This window comes from Amborella trichopoda, chromosome 8, assembly GCF_054954075.1.
Source record: "Amborella trichopoda isolate Santa Cruz 75 chromosome 8, AtrichopodaSantaCruz75HAP2 v2.0, whole genome shotgun sequence".
In the NCBI taxonomy this organism is placed as follows: Eukaryota; Viridiplantae; Streptophyta; class Magnoliopsida; order Amborellales; family Amborellaceae; genus Amborella; species Amborella trichopoda.
This window is the reverse complement of record NC_142343.1, coordinates 41,088,754-41,106,160: the sequence shown is the minus strand read 5'-3', so window position 1 is coordinate 41,106,160 and position 17,407 is coordinate 41,088,754.

Sequence of the window (17,407 nt, the reverse complement as noted above, 5' to 3'; positions counted from 1 at the left end):
TACCAAAAATGGAATTTAAAAATGATTAATATTTTGGGAAGTTTACAATGAAGTCCAATATTTTGGAGTTTTTTGTTTTTTTTACTCATGTTTCAAAGGTTCAAATCTCGAATTGCTCAAAGCACATAAAGAAAAAACAAAAAAAACAAAAAGGTATATACACTGTTCGAAAGCTGAAGTTGAACTTTCAAACCACCCTTTATAAGGAGCAAGTCAAGTGGCTCGAAGGTGCAACCTTAGAATCACTTACAGTTAAAAATTAAAATTGCAAGCCGTTCAAAGGTTGGACCATCGATGTAACCTTAGGCCACTCTAAACTCAAAAGGAAATACTGTTTGGGGAGTTTGAAGGTCCAAACTTCGAATACTTAATTGTGGCGCATGTAAGGTGGTTCGAAAGTTCAACTTTCAAATCACTCTACAATTAAGTTAATTCGAAACGAATATCCAAACAACCCTTTTTGCAAAAAAAATTCGTTCAAATATTGCATCTTCAATCCGGTTTTCAGGTATGAGATTTGAACCTTCAAACCCACGGTAAAATGAGAATTAAAAAAATTCCTAAAGTTTGGACCTCTCCGTAAATTCCCAAAAATAGACCAATTTTTTTGTAAAATATTTGGGATTCCATTAAATGGTTGGTATTCCAAAGGGATCACATTCAGCTATTTGGTTATCCAACATGGCCTTTGATTAAGACACCTAGAACATGGGCTCAAATATTGTCTGTCAAATTGATTTCTGACCACGACGTTGGGCAGATTATTTAAAAAATAATTGACTGAAATACGCTACTTTAAGGGAGAAAAATAACAACAAAATATTATCTAATTTTTCCTAGTGATTTTTTCCTCTTATCCATTTTGTGCCTTTATTGCAAAGAAAAACCCTCCACATGCTGTTTATGGCTGGGTTTTTTTTTTTTGTGTGTGTATTATATTTATGATCATTAGAAATTTATAGAAAAAGCTATACAATGGAGGAGGTTAGGAGTTAGACGACCCTAAACTCTCTATCTCTCTCTCGCATATTTGAGGTGCCCTGAATTTACACTCTCTAGGACACTATTCTAGTTGAATAACACTTGCATCTCAAATCTCACCAAAAATTGTAGTTTTGGGGTTGAAAAACCTTTCAAATGGATCATCTGAGTATTGACCATTATGAATATAAATATTAAGATTTCAAGCCCTAAAAGTGTAGCTTCTATTACATTATCTAGACATGTGATCATAAATTTGCGAGATCTGTACTATTTTTTGAGATACAAATTTTATAGTGTAATAATCCTAAACTTAAAAAAAAAAAAAAAAAAAAAAAAGGGGAAACTTTTAATAAGTGATGGTCCACTTTCAAAAGCTTTTGGTTTAAGTTTTTGCTACGGTCCTTTAGTGGACGTGGGCTTTAAACGTTCAGGTGTAATATAATTGTTACACCTCATGTATGAAGTATAACTTAATAAGATAATATAATAAGGTATCTTAATAATTTAAATAGGAGATGCAATGACTCCCACCCTAGAAAATTTTTGAGATCTTTCTCTCTCTAGTCGAAATGCAGTGAACTCTCTCTCTCTTTAACCGAATTTTTATCGGAAACTCCCTCTCAAATATTTTAGGTAAGTGACTTCATTATCTTGAAAATAGTCCGTTTTTTTTTAAAATGAAATGAAATAATTACTTCTGCTTATTTTCATGAATTTTAGGCGCGATAAATTTTATGCGCAAGCGACGTCATTATTTTGAAAAATAATCTTTTTAATAATATTCTGATAGGTTATCTATGGTAGAAATCTTAAATGCTGTAAATTCTTAGAAAAATAAATTTATTTATTTTTCTTGTCTATTGTTAGAAAAATTTTAGATACTGTAAAATTATTAAAAATAAATGTGATATTTTTGCTTTTAGTAAAATTGTGAGATTTCTTTCTACTGTTTTTTAATATTTGGACATTGTAAATTTCATGTGCAAATGACTGTCTTATTATTTGAAAATTTATATTTTTGCATTTGATTATAGCATTACATATTAGATTGGCAATTAGGCTAAAATGTCTTTACGAACTGCTACCTTTCTAAATTTGAGCCCAAAATATTTGACTGGTTATTTTTGAGATGTTATTGAAAGTGACTGTTATTAATGGTTTCAGTGAAATTCATATTAATAATTTCAGTGATATGATGAGTACATGATATTGCTGTTTCGAATGTTTAAAGAGATTTAGAAATACTTTAAGTATACAAGTGGACTCATTCGGTTCGCCGGTGAGGTATAAGTGGACCTATCCGGTACGTCGGTAGGGATTAAGTGGACTCATCCGGTAGGCCGATGATGTATAAGTGAACCTGCAGGGATTAAGTGGACCTATCTGGGATGTCGATAGGGATTAAGTAGACCCATCAGGACGCTGATGGGGGTATATAGGCGACCTACTTAGGACGTCAGTAGGGTATTTTGTGAAATCTTTTGAATTATGCACTGACGTTAAAATGTTATACGCATTTCAATTATTCGAATTATACTTAATTATGTATTTTTTAAAGTAAAACTATTGATGCATTTCTGTTAATAGATCTCCTTTTTAAAAATATTGATATCTTTCAACCATGATCATTTTTAGGATTATGATGATCACTTACTGAGTAGCTAAACTCATCAAATTATGGTAAACATTTTTTTTCAGGATAACTGTGATTTCATTTTGAGTGCTCATCAGGATCAACTCTGAAAGATATTGTACTTATGCTTAAACTTTATTTTGCTACTTTGTAAGAATTCGCCATTGTAAATTTGTCCTAAAAAGAGATGTATATATGTTTTGACTGTCTTCATAAATCCTAAGCATTACAGAAACCATTATTCACTAAAGTATGTGATTTTCTAGTAGAATAATGCTCATGAAAGAAAGAAGGAAAAGAAAATTTATTTGCTCTATTCTCTTCAATACTATCCGTAGTGCACTTTGTCCTAATTTATGGAGGCTATACTGTTTAATATAGTTGGTCGCATCTTCATGTGAGACACTTCATTCTTTCATAAAACAAAAGGGTAGATGACGAGAAATACCTTAAATTATAGGGAAAAGGTTATATATAGTCAAGGCTGTAACAATCAAATTAGAATTTATCTCAAAAATTTCACTGTAAGACGTTGTTTTGATTCCCAAATATCCTCAAATTGATCTTCTCGACATCACGATGCATGTACATGAGAATAAAAATAGATTTTAATTTTTGAAAATAGTATATTTTGTAATGCATTTTTTGACTTTCAATTTTTAAGATTTTCAAGTTTTAATAGATCTATCGATCTACACTATTTTTGAAGCTTTAAAATTCATAAATAAAGATGAAAATATATATTTTAAGGCTATCACAAAGATTTCCAATATTAAAACCACATTTCTCATTACCATTTGAAGGTAGGCTCTCATTTGATTGTTTAGAGCCTAGGCTCCATACAAACCGCACCCTAACTTAATATTTTTGGTGTAGCTTAACTAATACAGGCCTTAAAACATTTTTTTAGAGAGAGAGAGAGAGGGAGAGAGAGGGCCATTTCACTGAAGCCGAGCCGATCCTAGTTGAGCCAAGCCGAGAGGGACCTCCTCTTAATCATTGCCCAAGTTGACAATTAATTTCCATAATTTTTATAGTCACCTAAGAACCACAGTCACAGTCATGCTCTTTACTTTTTTCCATTTTCTTGTATTTTCCTAAACATTTTTTAATCCACGTCTCCATCTGGTATTATAAATTTGCCATCGTTGCCCTTACGTGTCTGCACCTTGCCACTTGGCCACTACCCATTGGACAGCATGCCGACAGCTTCTATCAAATACGCCAATAAAACGCCAAAAAAATTCACGTACAAATATTTAAAATAATTTATGAAAGACTACACCCCCCATACATTTTTTAATTCATGTTCCAAAATGCAAGCATTTCGGATGTTCCCCCCAACCGTTAAAGAGTCGGCAATCTAGATCGAGAATCGACGTTTTCTCTCATGATCGATGAGGGACGGAAATGGTTGATTTAATGGGACTCACCCTTTGTATTGGCAATCTGGGTTGTGATTGAGTGAGTCTGTTAGTGAACTGGGCAATATGGATTCTCATGTAATTTATTTTTTCTAACAATTAACTTTTTTTAATTTTTTATTGTAATTTATTTTAATATAAAAATAATATTTATGTCACTCATCTAGAAACAATTGTCATTAACGGTCCAAATGTTTTCTTAATATAATTATTATTTTTAGTTTTCAAATTTTATTTATATTTTCATATTCATGATCTCCATGTTAAAGATTATATATTCTCTAAAAATTAAGATCAAATTATATTTAAAATATATATTTATTGCCAAGCCCGCATTTATGTATGTGAGGGCTTGGCCGCATGCTAACCGCGTCCAATATTAAATGTGTGGCATTAGATGTCAATATTGAAAAGGAAATTTCTTTTCTTTTTTTTAATTTCCTACTCCTTTTCATATATGAATTGTTAATGGCTTGGATTTTATGTTCCAAAAAATGCTGAAGGGTTTAGATATAACTTTTTAACTTCAAGGGGAAAATGATAGATAAGTTATTATTCTTAAATCTAGCATACGGACATGTAAGACCTCGCCCCTCCATCCACAAAAATAAGAAATAGGCAAAAGGAAAGGATTTTTAAATTTGTGGTATGAAATTAGGATTCCTATGTATTTGTCTCTTTGTGGATTGAAAAGTCCCCTTTGTGTCTGCTCTAGATTCAAAGGACTACCTCACTGCTGAGGTCATTATTATTTTAATATCTCTCTCTCCAATTGATGTTTAAGATAGTATATGAAGAAATGATGTTCAAAATAGTGTATATCTATTATTCAAACATTTAATTATTGTTAAAAAAAAATCAAACATTTAAAACATATTATATGCCTAGAATACATATTTATAGATCAATAAAAAACCTTAAATGAATGTGTACAAATATGCGTATTTAAAAACCGAAAAATTGTTTCATGCGGGCTGGACCGCATGACTACATATGCAATCCAAAAAGTGTAAAGAAGATGGATGCAAGTAGTCGTTTCATCAATAAACAATGGAAACTAACGGTCAAAATGTTTTTTTACTAGAATTATTATTTATAGTCTTTAAAATTTACTTATTTTTTCATATTCATGATCTCCATGTTAGAGATTAAAATTAAGTCCAAAAATCCATGTCAAAAATAGATTTATTAATAGGCCCGCATTTCTACATATGCGGGGCTTGGCCGCATAGAAACCGGGTCCTTAAAACCGGGCTTGCAAATCATTAGGTTAGTCGTGCAGTGCTGCATCTCAAGTTTGATTCGAATTTGCTGAATAACCCTAAAGTATTTATGTTTCTACAATATGTACACATATTTACAATACATGTATAGTTTTAAAATTATGTTGAGGGGCTTGCATATAACATAATTTTAAAGCGATCTGGATTGGGAATCACCTACTCAAATAGGATTTGGTGGGTGGGCAATCTAGGTCTCCACCCCCCGAATCTCCCTAATTTATTATTTTAGTATTGTTTTCAAGTGATGTTTACTAGTTTTGCAAAATCGGATCATCGATCTGGCTGATCTAGATCAGTACAGTGGATGGGCAATCGAAAACGCCAGGTTATAAAACAGTGCACAATAGCAACATGCTTCGCTGAAATGACTGGCAGAAACCTGTCTCTCATTTTTGAGAAAAATAGATTCATAGGGCTTCTTTTTTTTTTTATTAAATGAAAGGCCAAATTTTGGGAAGGATTTATTTTTCAAGGAAAAGTCACTATGCACTGGTAAGGATGATATCATGTTTTGACTTTATTCGTCATGTTCATGATTTTATGTGTTTATGATCGGCATCTTATCCTTAACAGGAAGAAAATGAAAAAGGGAAAAGGGAGAGACTCTCTCGTCCAATACCAACAATTATATATAGGGTTTTCATGGTCCCAACTTTGTCCAAAGATTCTTTGTTAGATATGCTCCATTGAATGTGGATCAATGCATATGTTGCTCAGGTTTTCTCATGTAACATGGGTACATGTATCAATAGTTATTTTGCGTGTTGCTGTCATATAAATGATATAATCCTTATGTCTGGTACTTTAAAAACTTAAAAGCTTCTCTTTTAACTTTTTTTTAAAAATGTCTACTAAATATCATCGTGAACCTCACATCCCTCTTCTTTAAATGGTGTACAGTTATGTTGTGTCTGAAGCGAGGATTTTCAATTTCAAAAACATTTTGAGAAAAGATCATTTTGGAATGTCTTTACTGCTCACCTTATGCCCATGATTGATTACAAAGAGCAGCAAGAGACCTAATTTATTTTGAAATAAACTGGAATATAATGTTCATGAAGTCAATTCAAAAAGGGAGTAAGACAAAAGTATACGAGTATATCGCTATCTTCATGCCAGATGTGACTACGAAGCACTCGGGATCAAAACTAAAAGAACTGGAGCTAAAACTAGGGTTAAAGTAAAATTAAAGGCTTCATAAAACTAATTGAAACATAAAATTAATGCTTCAAAGATAGAAGATATGAGCTCGTAGAGGTCCTTGATACGTACCTGGAGCGTGAACATGCCAAACCAGACTGGACTTATGAGCTCCTACTAGAAAGACTGTGGTTCATGGGTCATGTTGGATTAGTTTTAAAGGATAGACTTTATTACAAGTTTAGCAAAAATAGAATAGATTACCCTGCAAGAGGATAAGTGAAACTCAACTTTGATGGGAGTGTTTGAGATAATGAACAGGTGGCTGGTTATGGGGTCTCCTCAAGAACAGTGATGGGGAGGTTCTATGGACCTACACTGGTAATTTGCATCCCTACACTGCCAATGAAGCAGAAATATTGGCATTATACTATGGAGTGAGCACATTCATGGAGGACTTAGTACATATAGTAATTGAAGGAGCCTCCCTAAATATCATCAAGTGATGCAAAGCCTCGGAAACAATACCATGGCAGTGAACTCAAATTTTGGATCAAACCTTAGTGGATCTTCAAGCTCGGGAGGTTGTTTTTACCCATATCAACCATGAGAAAAACGGAGCAGCAAATTCTTAAGCCAGAGCTTATGATGTGATGTGATTATCTTTGGCCTTTCTGCTCTCCTTTCACCTTGCCCTCTTTTTCTTTTTCCTCTTGCCTTTTATGTTCTTGTATTTATTTTTTATTGTTATGCTTTTGTTTCCTTTTTTTTTTTCTTCTTTTTCTTTTATTTCATTGTACTTTTCATTCTCATTCAATGAAAATATCGTTAATTGTTCTAAAAAAAAAAAAAAACAATAGAGTGGCTCGTTATATGTTGATGTGTTTTCCCACAATATACTTGTTCCCTCAAGATTTCTAATAGTTTAATTTACGGATATCATTTTATGACGATTGAGAGTATGACCTTAAATAACGTAGAATGGCGAATCGGGATTCGTGTAGCTGGCTCCAATTAATTGGAAAAAAACTATGATGATGATGATTTTACGACATTGACAATTTTCGAATGTTATAGGTTGGAGTGGGGTTGGGTCTGATGTAAATTTCCATTTACTTAAAAATGAATTGAGAATAGGTACATCTAATTACTACATCCATGAGGTTTGAATGGATATCGGAGGGTCTACATTAAGTGAATGGATTGTATACCATGAGACTATTTAACTTTCATAGAAAGAAACTACAATTACTCATAGCCATTAAATATCAAATTGGATGTTTTGGGATATGTGACAAAGTTCGATAAATTCTTTTTTAGGAACTTTGAGTCTAGTCAATAATATATGCACAACATTTGAAATCTGAAAGACATAAGTGATTGTGATCTCCTTGCTCTTAGAGTAAATGGCTCTTTGTATACTTTTGTCTAAACAAAGATGGCATTTCTACATCTGACCGTATGCATTTTTTCATTCTTTTGCAACTTTGTTTGGTGGAATTGAATCCTTTATGGCGCGTCCTCAATGAAAGCACATACTGCAACGTTCTCTACATGATCACATTATATCCTTGTTTCCCCCCGGTAAAAAATTTATTGAATAGTAATTTTTCATTCTAAAATTCAAGGATATTCTTCAAAATCACTTGATGAGTATTTTTCAATAACTTAGATCTGACCATCTAAAAATTAGATGATCACTCAATTTTGAAACATTATTTTTGTTAGGCACATGTGATATTCTTTTGCTTTTTTTACTTATGAGGTTGGTTGCTAGACTGAGGAAATTAAATTTCAAAATATAAAATTGTAAAAATATTCCTATGTAGGGGTTTTCACTCTAGAGAGCATATACCCGCTTGAGCAAGAACATCTGAGAATGCTAATTTAGTAAGGGGTGTGGTTTGTACAAGGCTTAGGCCTTAAACAATCAAAGTAAGATGCACATTCAAATAGTATCAAAAGATGTTATTTCAGTACTGAAAATCTTTGTGGCGGTCTAAAAAATTATTTTTATCTTTAATTATGAAATTTAAAACTTCAAAAATAGTGCAGATTAAGCAAATCTATGAATAATTGAAAATCTTGAAAAGTGATGGTCTAGAAAATGCATTACAAGATGCACTATTTTCAAGACTTCAAATCTATTTTTTCTCATTTTCATATACCTCGAGGTTGAGATGATCGATTTAAGGATGTTTTAGCATCAAAAAAACATTTTCTAATGAATGTGCCTTAATTTAATTGTGCAAAACCTCAACTTTATATAAACTTTTCCTTTAGTAAATACCCAAAAGAAAGCACAACATTGACAAATGGGTCATAAATTATTCTCACTCTTCCACAAAGTATGAACATTAGGTTAAGTTTTGAAGTTGATGGCCTTTTAAAATTCGGACAATGGATCAAGGACCTGCGAAAGGCTTAATTGAAGTAACCACTTCGGAATATGTCACACCTGGAATTCTATGGCCTAAAGATTAACGGGCACCTAGGGTTAGGGAAAGTATCAAGAAAATGGTAAGAACGCCTGACAAAGTTATTAAGGGGGATCATTTTTTTTACTTTTATTTCAGTCGGTACCTTACCAAATAAAAAATAAAAATAAAAAAGCCCTAATTGCCATTCTTTAGGATTGAGAACTTTGAATGACATAGGGCATTCTAATAATTTAAATCGAGCCAAATAATGGAAATAAAAACTTTAGAAAACAATTAGGTGACCCAAATCACCTATCCAAATTTATGATCTAGTTCAAGGATCGGCGATCCAATCTACAGAACCACTCATTAAAAATTCAAAAAAAAAAAAAAAAAAAAAAGAAGAAAAGAAGAAGTAGAAGTGGGGTCAGTTCTGGCCGGTTCTCTAACACAACCGACTAGAATCAGTCGCCTTATGGGGAGAACCGGCTGGTTCATAATTCAATGGGAATATGTTTGCCCCTGAAAATTCCCAATCCAGATTGGCCGGTTTAAGTCCGGATTGGTTTTCCCTAAACTTTGGAAAATACCCTTGCGTAGGATAATTACCAAAATGCTCCTCATATTCAAGCCTTCTAATCCTAAATAGGGGAATTCAAGCAGTTTTATTATTTTTATTTTTATTTTTTGAAATTCTCAATTGAAATGAAAGTTAAAAAGTAACCCTTTAATATTAAATTGAACCTTTAAAGAGTAAATAATATTTTCCTACATAAATATTAACATCAATAAGTGAAAGACAGGATCACCCAAAGGCCATTTTTTTGATGAAACGCGAGTTAGAAAATGTTATGTAGAATCACATAACTCATCATTGCGTCATGCAATGTGGCCCTAAAGTCGCAATCTTGCAAACTATACAATGTGGGTTAGCGCCCAACTTTGACTGGGTTTTAGAGCTCCTCCAGAGCCGCCTGGAGATAAGAAGCCATTGTCATTACCTAAGAGCGCTTCACGTCTGGTCTTCCTATATTTTTTTTTAATATTAATAGGTTATTTCTTGAATTAACTAGCTCTTTAACCCTATTCAAATGTATTAAATAGCTCGACTCATCTGTGAAAGGGCAGAGCTCGCTCTTGGACAAGTAACTTGAGGAACACATTCTTTGAACAAAACCTCTTATGACTTGGTCACTTGGTTTATGGAAAAGGAAAGTTTAGAGCAAAGGGTATTTTTATAGAATAAATATATAATGTTAAGGTGTTGGTGTTATCCAAAATCACCCACATAAAGAAATCTTATATTTTGTGAGATTGATCCATATTATGTGGGATTGAAATATTCCCGGTAGGATTGAGATATTTTCATGAGGGATTGATATTGATATTGATAAGTTTCTTAAGGGAAATAGAAATCCAAAAAAATTAGAACTCTTGGATATATCTCTTGGTCTTTTGAGATATATGTAAGATCTGTAGGAAATTTCCTATTTACTGTGGGGAAATGATCTTGTGAGACCCTCCCACACCTATGTGTCTATGTGTGTAGGATCCCAAAGGATCACCATTAAATTTGGCACAGATCTATGTATGTAGGACCCCAAATGATCACCATTAAATTTAGCACAGATCTCTAGAAAAATCAAGTCTCGCACCTATGTGATAGCTTTTTGAAATATATGTGTCAAATTTAATGGTGATCCTTTAGGGTCCTACACACATGGGTGTGGGAGAGTCTCATAAGATCATTACTCTTAGTATGAATTCCTATATATATATATATATATATATATATATATATATATATATAGGATGAAAGTGTTGAGAATTTGAGTGCCCTATTTGAGTCACCATATAAGAATGGTAGTTCATCTAGAGAGAGAGAGAGATAGAGTCTCACGTGCATAAGATGCAATTTCCTCTTAGATATAAGAGAGCTTCATATGTATAAGATGCAATTTCCTCTTAGAGATAAGAGAGCTTCTTGTTAAGAGAAATATTGATGATGCCTGTAAGAGATTGGTTTCTTATAGAGAAACGGTTTCCATAGAGATTTTGAGTTGTTTCCTCTTTTATTGAAATAAAGTCTTGTTTGCTCTCAAAGTTAGATTTTCGGTTGTTTCCTCTTTTATTAAGATAAAGTTTCGTTTGCTATCAAAGTTGTTCTCTTCCTAGACATTGGTCTAGTTATGGAATAGATATGAGAGATCGACATAGTGCCATTTTGGAGAGCTATGGAATAGATATGAGAGATCGGCATGGTGCCGTTTGGGAGAGTAGGTTTAAAAGGGTTTGCTCGACTGTGTTTTTGTCAAAGTTTGTTCCAAAATCTTTAGTTTAAAAGGGTTTGCTCGACTGTATTTTTGTCGAAGTTTGATCCAACATCTTTGATGTAACTTTTCATTGGTATAGTGGGTTTCAATTTGTTGTGCCTATGGATGTAGCCCTTTTGGGGTAAACCATGTAAATCTTTGTATTCTTGTTATAAATTTTATGTTTTTTTTTCTTATTTTATTTGTCAAAAATCAAACCATTGGGTTTAGAGCTTCCACGCACAACAAGTGGTATCAAAGTTTGGTTTGGGGTTTTCAAAATGAAAAATAAATGTTTCTAATGCAAGGTTCGAGGTGGAAAAATTTGATGGAAATATTATTTTTCAAAAGAACAATGAATAAATTTAAATTTGATGGAAATATTATTTTTCAGAAGAACGATAAATAAATTTAAATTTGATGGAAACATTATTTTTCAGAAGAACGATAAATGAATTTATTTGGCAAAGGATGAATAATTTGTGAAGTTATCCAATGGATGTTGGCATGATGAGCAAGTGATTTTAATATCAAGGTGGAGATTGTTGGATTTGGTGCTATCCAGAATCACCCACATAAAGAAATCTCATATTTTGTGGGGTTGATTGATATTGATCTATATTATGTGGGATTGAGATATTTCCATGTGGGATTGAGATTGATATTGATAAGTTTTCTAAGGGAAATAGAAATCCAAAAAGGATTAGGACTCTTAGATATATCTCTTGATCTTTTTGAGTTATATGTAAGATCTATAGGAAGTTTCATATTTAGTATGGATTCCTAATCTTATATATATGAGATGAAACTGTTGAGAATTTGTGTGCTCTATTTAGGTCATCATATGGGAACAGTGGTTCCTCTAGAGAGAGAGAGATATAGAGCCTCCTGTGCATAAGATGCAATTTCCTCTTAGAGGAATATTGATGATGCCTGTGAGAGGTTGGTTTCTTATAGAGAAACGGTTTCCCATGGAGATTTTAGGTTATTTCCCCTTTTATTGAGATAAAGTTCCATTTGCTCTCAAAGCTATTCTCTTCTTAGACAATGGTCTAGTTATGAAATAGAGATGAGAGATCAGCATGGTGGCGTTTGGGTGAGTAGGTTTAAAAGGGTCTGCTCGACTGTATTTTTGTCAATCTTTGTTTCAAAATCTTTGATGCAACTTTCTTTCAGTTTGACATACTTTATTTGTCAAAAAATCAACCCATCGAGTTTAGAGCTTCCGTGCACAACAGTTCGTACTATGGAGTAATTTATCAATTTTAGATACTTCTATACCCTCATTAAGAGGGGTGTGATGTCATCCACATGGGGTGTGACATCAGTCACATGGCGCATTAGTGGCATTTAATGCTCCATATGAGTGATCTCACACCCCATGTAGATGTGGCTTCACATCCCTCGTAATTACCAAAAAATATCGTTACTAAAAAAATACTCTATATACTAAACAAGGGTATATATGAGTACAATTTTTTTGAATACAATGATAAATTAATGCATTTTGTAACACATTATCCGAACCGTTCATTTTCAAGATTTTCAAGTGTTTATAGATACACTAGATCTACGCCATTTTTTAGAGTTTTAAATTTCATAATAAGAGTTTATAATAGATTTTTATATGCCACGATACTCATATACCCATGTGCTGACCTCACATTGGGAACAACGGTTCTTTTCCCTTTCTTTCAATATTAAGAACGAATGTCGCCGTTTGATTGGCTCAGATTCAAACTGAGTTATTGAATGCATAGATGTTTATTATTTTCTTAACCTTGCGCTAAGAAATTCTATATACAAAAATGTTTTGGATTTCTGTACTAATATTAATATTTGTTAATATGTAAAGTTAACTCTTCACATATATAAAGGACAAGAGCAAAATATATAGTGAAAAATAATAATATCAACTTAAAACGGGGAAACCTATGAGAGGAATTATTCAACATTTTACCAACTTGCAACTATTCTAACTTATGATCATGTGCTTTTTAATGGGTATTTTGAAATTACATGTAGAGTATTAACTAGTTTATCTCTCATGGGTGGCTAAAACATTTCTTTCAAAAAGTCATATTTTAAATTTGAAAAGATGAAGTTATCCAACAACACCTAAGATTTGTTCAATTTATTATTTAATTCTCTCTTTTCTTTTTTTTTTATCTGATTTCATGTAGCCATCATTCTTTTGGGCAAATTTTCAAACAATCCCTTAAAAAATACATTAAAATAGGTTGTGAAATTTATGAGTTGCATTATTATTTTGGTAATGTAGTCATATTACCTAATTTTCCTAATATTAGGAGAGAGGAGGGGTACGCCATGGATGTTTGTGAGAGAGAGCTCAACATAGATCTAGAATTAAATTTAAAAATCCAAAAGATAGGGAGGATCTAATAGGTACTAATCTTAGGGGTTTAATTATATAAAAAAAAAATGAAAGATAATTTTTTTGGGAGGACTTCCACATACAAATTTTAGAAAAAATGAATATGGTATAGAACTAGCAAGTACAGTGAAAATGAGAGCTCCAAAAAAATAATTGAGAGATAGGGTTCTAAAAAATATGTAAAAAGACATATACCCTCCTTTTATAATTATGATTTCAAATAAATCCTCAGCTCCAAGAACCCCTCCAAGTTAAAAATTATAAGTATTTTCTTTTAATTTGGAGGGAGTTTATAAGATTTACTTGAACCCATGAGTCTTTTTGGAGGAATTGGGCTCGGCGGCTTGAGTGGTTAGCAGCTAACATTTAACAGCATTACTATTTGATTCGTATAACTAAACTACCTAAAAAAATTAGATCTTTTTGGTATTACAGCTATAGAGTGAGAGGTATACATCTTTTTCTCAAACAATAAGTAGAGAGGTAGAGAGAGATTCATATAGGAGATTTAATAACAGAAATAGGAAAGTATTTGATGCATGAATTCTATCTGAAAAAATTTACTTGCAAAAGTTAAGAGGTTGATAATTCATCGATAAATAAAAATTCCAAAAAAAAAGAATAATCATGTTTTGCTCATGTACTTGTTAAAAAATGTAAAGAATTCAAGAAATTAAGATCTTATTCATATCCAATACATAAAACTCTCCTGAAAATGTCTCAATTTGAATAAATTGTATATATTCATAGCTGTTCTCATTACTTGTCAAATATACATCCGGAGTGCTCTCCAAGCCCTCATTGGAATGCTTAAATTGGGTTCGTCTCTCTCTCTTTTTCTCCTAAATAAATTCTATCCTAAAAATATGGAATTAGCTTGGTTTAAAATATACAAAAAGGATCAATAAGATTTTCTGAACTTTATTTCTTAGACACCTACCCTACATTCGTTCTAGGGATAGGGGTCAACTATTGTTGCGATACATGTTATTTATTAATTATGGCTTAATAATATAGTATAGATAGTATAGATAATAAAAAAAAAAATTGTATACAATCAGACCGTTTATTTTTTTTACAAAGAGGTCACAATTACTTATAATATGATGTGAAATCTGATATCTAGAGGGTGTCAAAAAGTTTGATTCAAAAGTTGCTTACTCGGGCTTAGAAGCTCTAATCCTAAAGAGTCTAACTCACTAGAATAGGATTGTTGACCCGAATTAGATGGTTCGCCGCCAATTTTTGAGACCTGGCCGGGTTGCCAAGACTAAATCCTATTATTGCTTTTTGTTCAACCGCCCTTGAAAGTTAAAAGGAAAATGTTTTGATAGGGCTGTAGCCTTTATCAAAATAAATAAACCCTCACCACAAAACTCACTGAGAATTATAGTTTTGGAATTGGTAAACCTTCAAATTGATCAACTAGGTCTTGACTATTATGGTTATAAAAAATAATTGGGATTTCAAGTCCTAAAATATATTATAACATATTATCTAGATCATCTATTTCACTCTAACATTAAGTATTCACGGATTTGCAAGATCTTACTATTTTTCGATCTTCACATTTTATAAGCAGTATTGGAAAATGATTTTAGAGCCATCATAGAGATTTTCAATGTCCAAAATGCTCTTCGGAGGTGAGGCTTTGCTTATAGAGATTTCCAATGTCCAAAATGCTTTTCGGAGGTGAGGCTTTGCTTATAGAGATTTCCAATGTCCAAAATGCTCTTCGGAGGTGAGGCTTTGCTTCATAAAGCCTAGGCCTTACAAAAACTACATCCAAAACTAAAACTTTGACTCAATGGATCTTTTAAGGCCCAAAGAAACCCGTGGGCCCTATTTCTTCCCTTGTTTTCACAGCAAAAAGAAACTCAAAATCTCACAAATTTTCGACATTTCAAATTAGGTATTTTGAGGAATTCAAGAGAAGTGAAAGTTTTGATCTCAAAATCCTACATCCAAAACCAGATGCCTTTGAAAGCTGGGGGATCTCATTGAGGAACATATGCGGTTTTGATTCAAAAGCCTCTAAAATTTGGGGTGTCATTTTTTGTTTGTTTTTTCGTTTTCAAATGCCTTTTCTTTTCTTTTTTTTCTTTTTTGCCTTTTTTCGAGAGAGAGTGATATTTCGTTTTCTAATGCTTCAAATGGTGTGAAATGGGACTTTGCTCCCATGGGAGCATATTATCCATTTGCTCCCTTAGGAAAATACCTATGGGTGCTTTTAGGATTGCAAATTTTGGGGGATTAAGTTCTTGAACCAAGTAACCAACCTCAAGAACAAAAAAACTCAAATTGAATATTCTACATGCCTGAAAAAGATATCGCCCTGAGATTGACTGTGTAATTTTCAAGTGGCAAGAATAAATCGTATATGACCTTGCCTCCTGGTCGTTCGATTTGAATAGGATGGCTCATGTCATCATGTCATGCCAAAACATTATTTGTTTTTCAATCTTTTTTTTACTAAACATTTTTTAGTGAAATTTAGGGAGTAGCATCCTCTTATTGGAGCATACCTAGCAAAATAAAATATTTTTTATGAAAACAAATGACCAAATAGCCCCTACAAATTTTATGAGTATTCTAGTAATTTTTTATGCTGGTAGAAATATCTTTTATTATTTTTTATCATGTGCGTGCGTATTAGATGTGTTCATACCCCAAATTTTGTTGCAAAGTGATCTATAGAATAAAATTGAAAAATAAAATACTTTGAGATGTTGGATCAAGATCTAATGCACAATAGCCAACTTGACATTGTCTCTTAGATTTCAAAATGGGTGGTTGCAAAAGTGTCATTGATTAGACACAAGTTCTAAAAAAATAAAATTTTTTTTACTTTGTGACTCAGTCCAAACCATCCAATTTAATATCTAGTAAGTAGAAATAGTTGTGACTTCCTTATACAAAAGATAAAAGATGCGCTTAGCATCCGGCCAGGCCGCATATTATAGAAACACGGGTTTGACAATAAATATATCTTTTAAATCTTTAATATGGAGATCATGAATATGAAAAAAAAAAAAAATTGAAAACTAGAAATAACAATTATATTAAAAAACCTTTGAAATGTTAGTTAAAATTGTTTTTAGATGGACCACCTATTTGCGTCCATCTTTAAGATGGATGCTCTGGACCACATATTGTAGAAATGGCGGTCTAACCCGCATGAAACAATTGTTCAAAGGTAAATGGTCACTTTGTACAATGACCAATGTACAAAACAAAATCATAGAAGACTATAATGTAAAATGGTCTCTTTATACGATCCCTAAAAAAATTATATTACTATACAATTTGTACAATGACCGACGTAGAAAACCGGACTCCAAAAGAGGAGAATATAAAGAAGAAAAAAAAAAAACCGCCCAACTCCTCTGTAATAAATGTAATCCAATTTCTAGAGCTTTTGACTAGTAATAAATCTTTTATATTGGGCAGCTTTGATGACCAGCAGTTGGAGAAAACGATTGGGAGCTTTATAATTCAAACTTCCATGAAGCCACTTAGAGTTTCTCTCCTTAAATTATTAATATACCTTTTATGGATATACTTTCCCTTCTCCATCAATTTAACAACCCCTTGGCATTGCATCATCCCTCCTACATCAATTTAACACCATTTTAGTATTGCATCAAACAATTATACAAATTTTATATTGTCGAATTAGGAAATGATCTGGCCTTTAAACTCGAATTTTTTTTCTCTCCAAATTGAAAGTAATTCGTTATTGATTGTAAATGCAATCCAGACGCACTTCACACGGTAGCAGCCAACTACCGTCACAAACTTTCAAATCATAGGTGG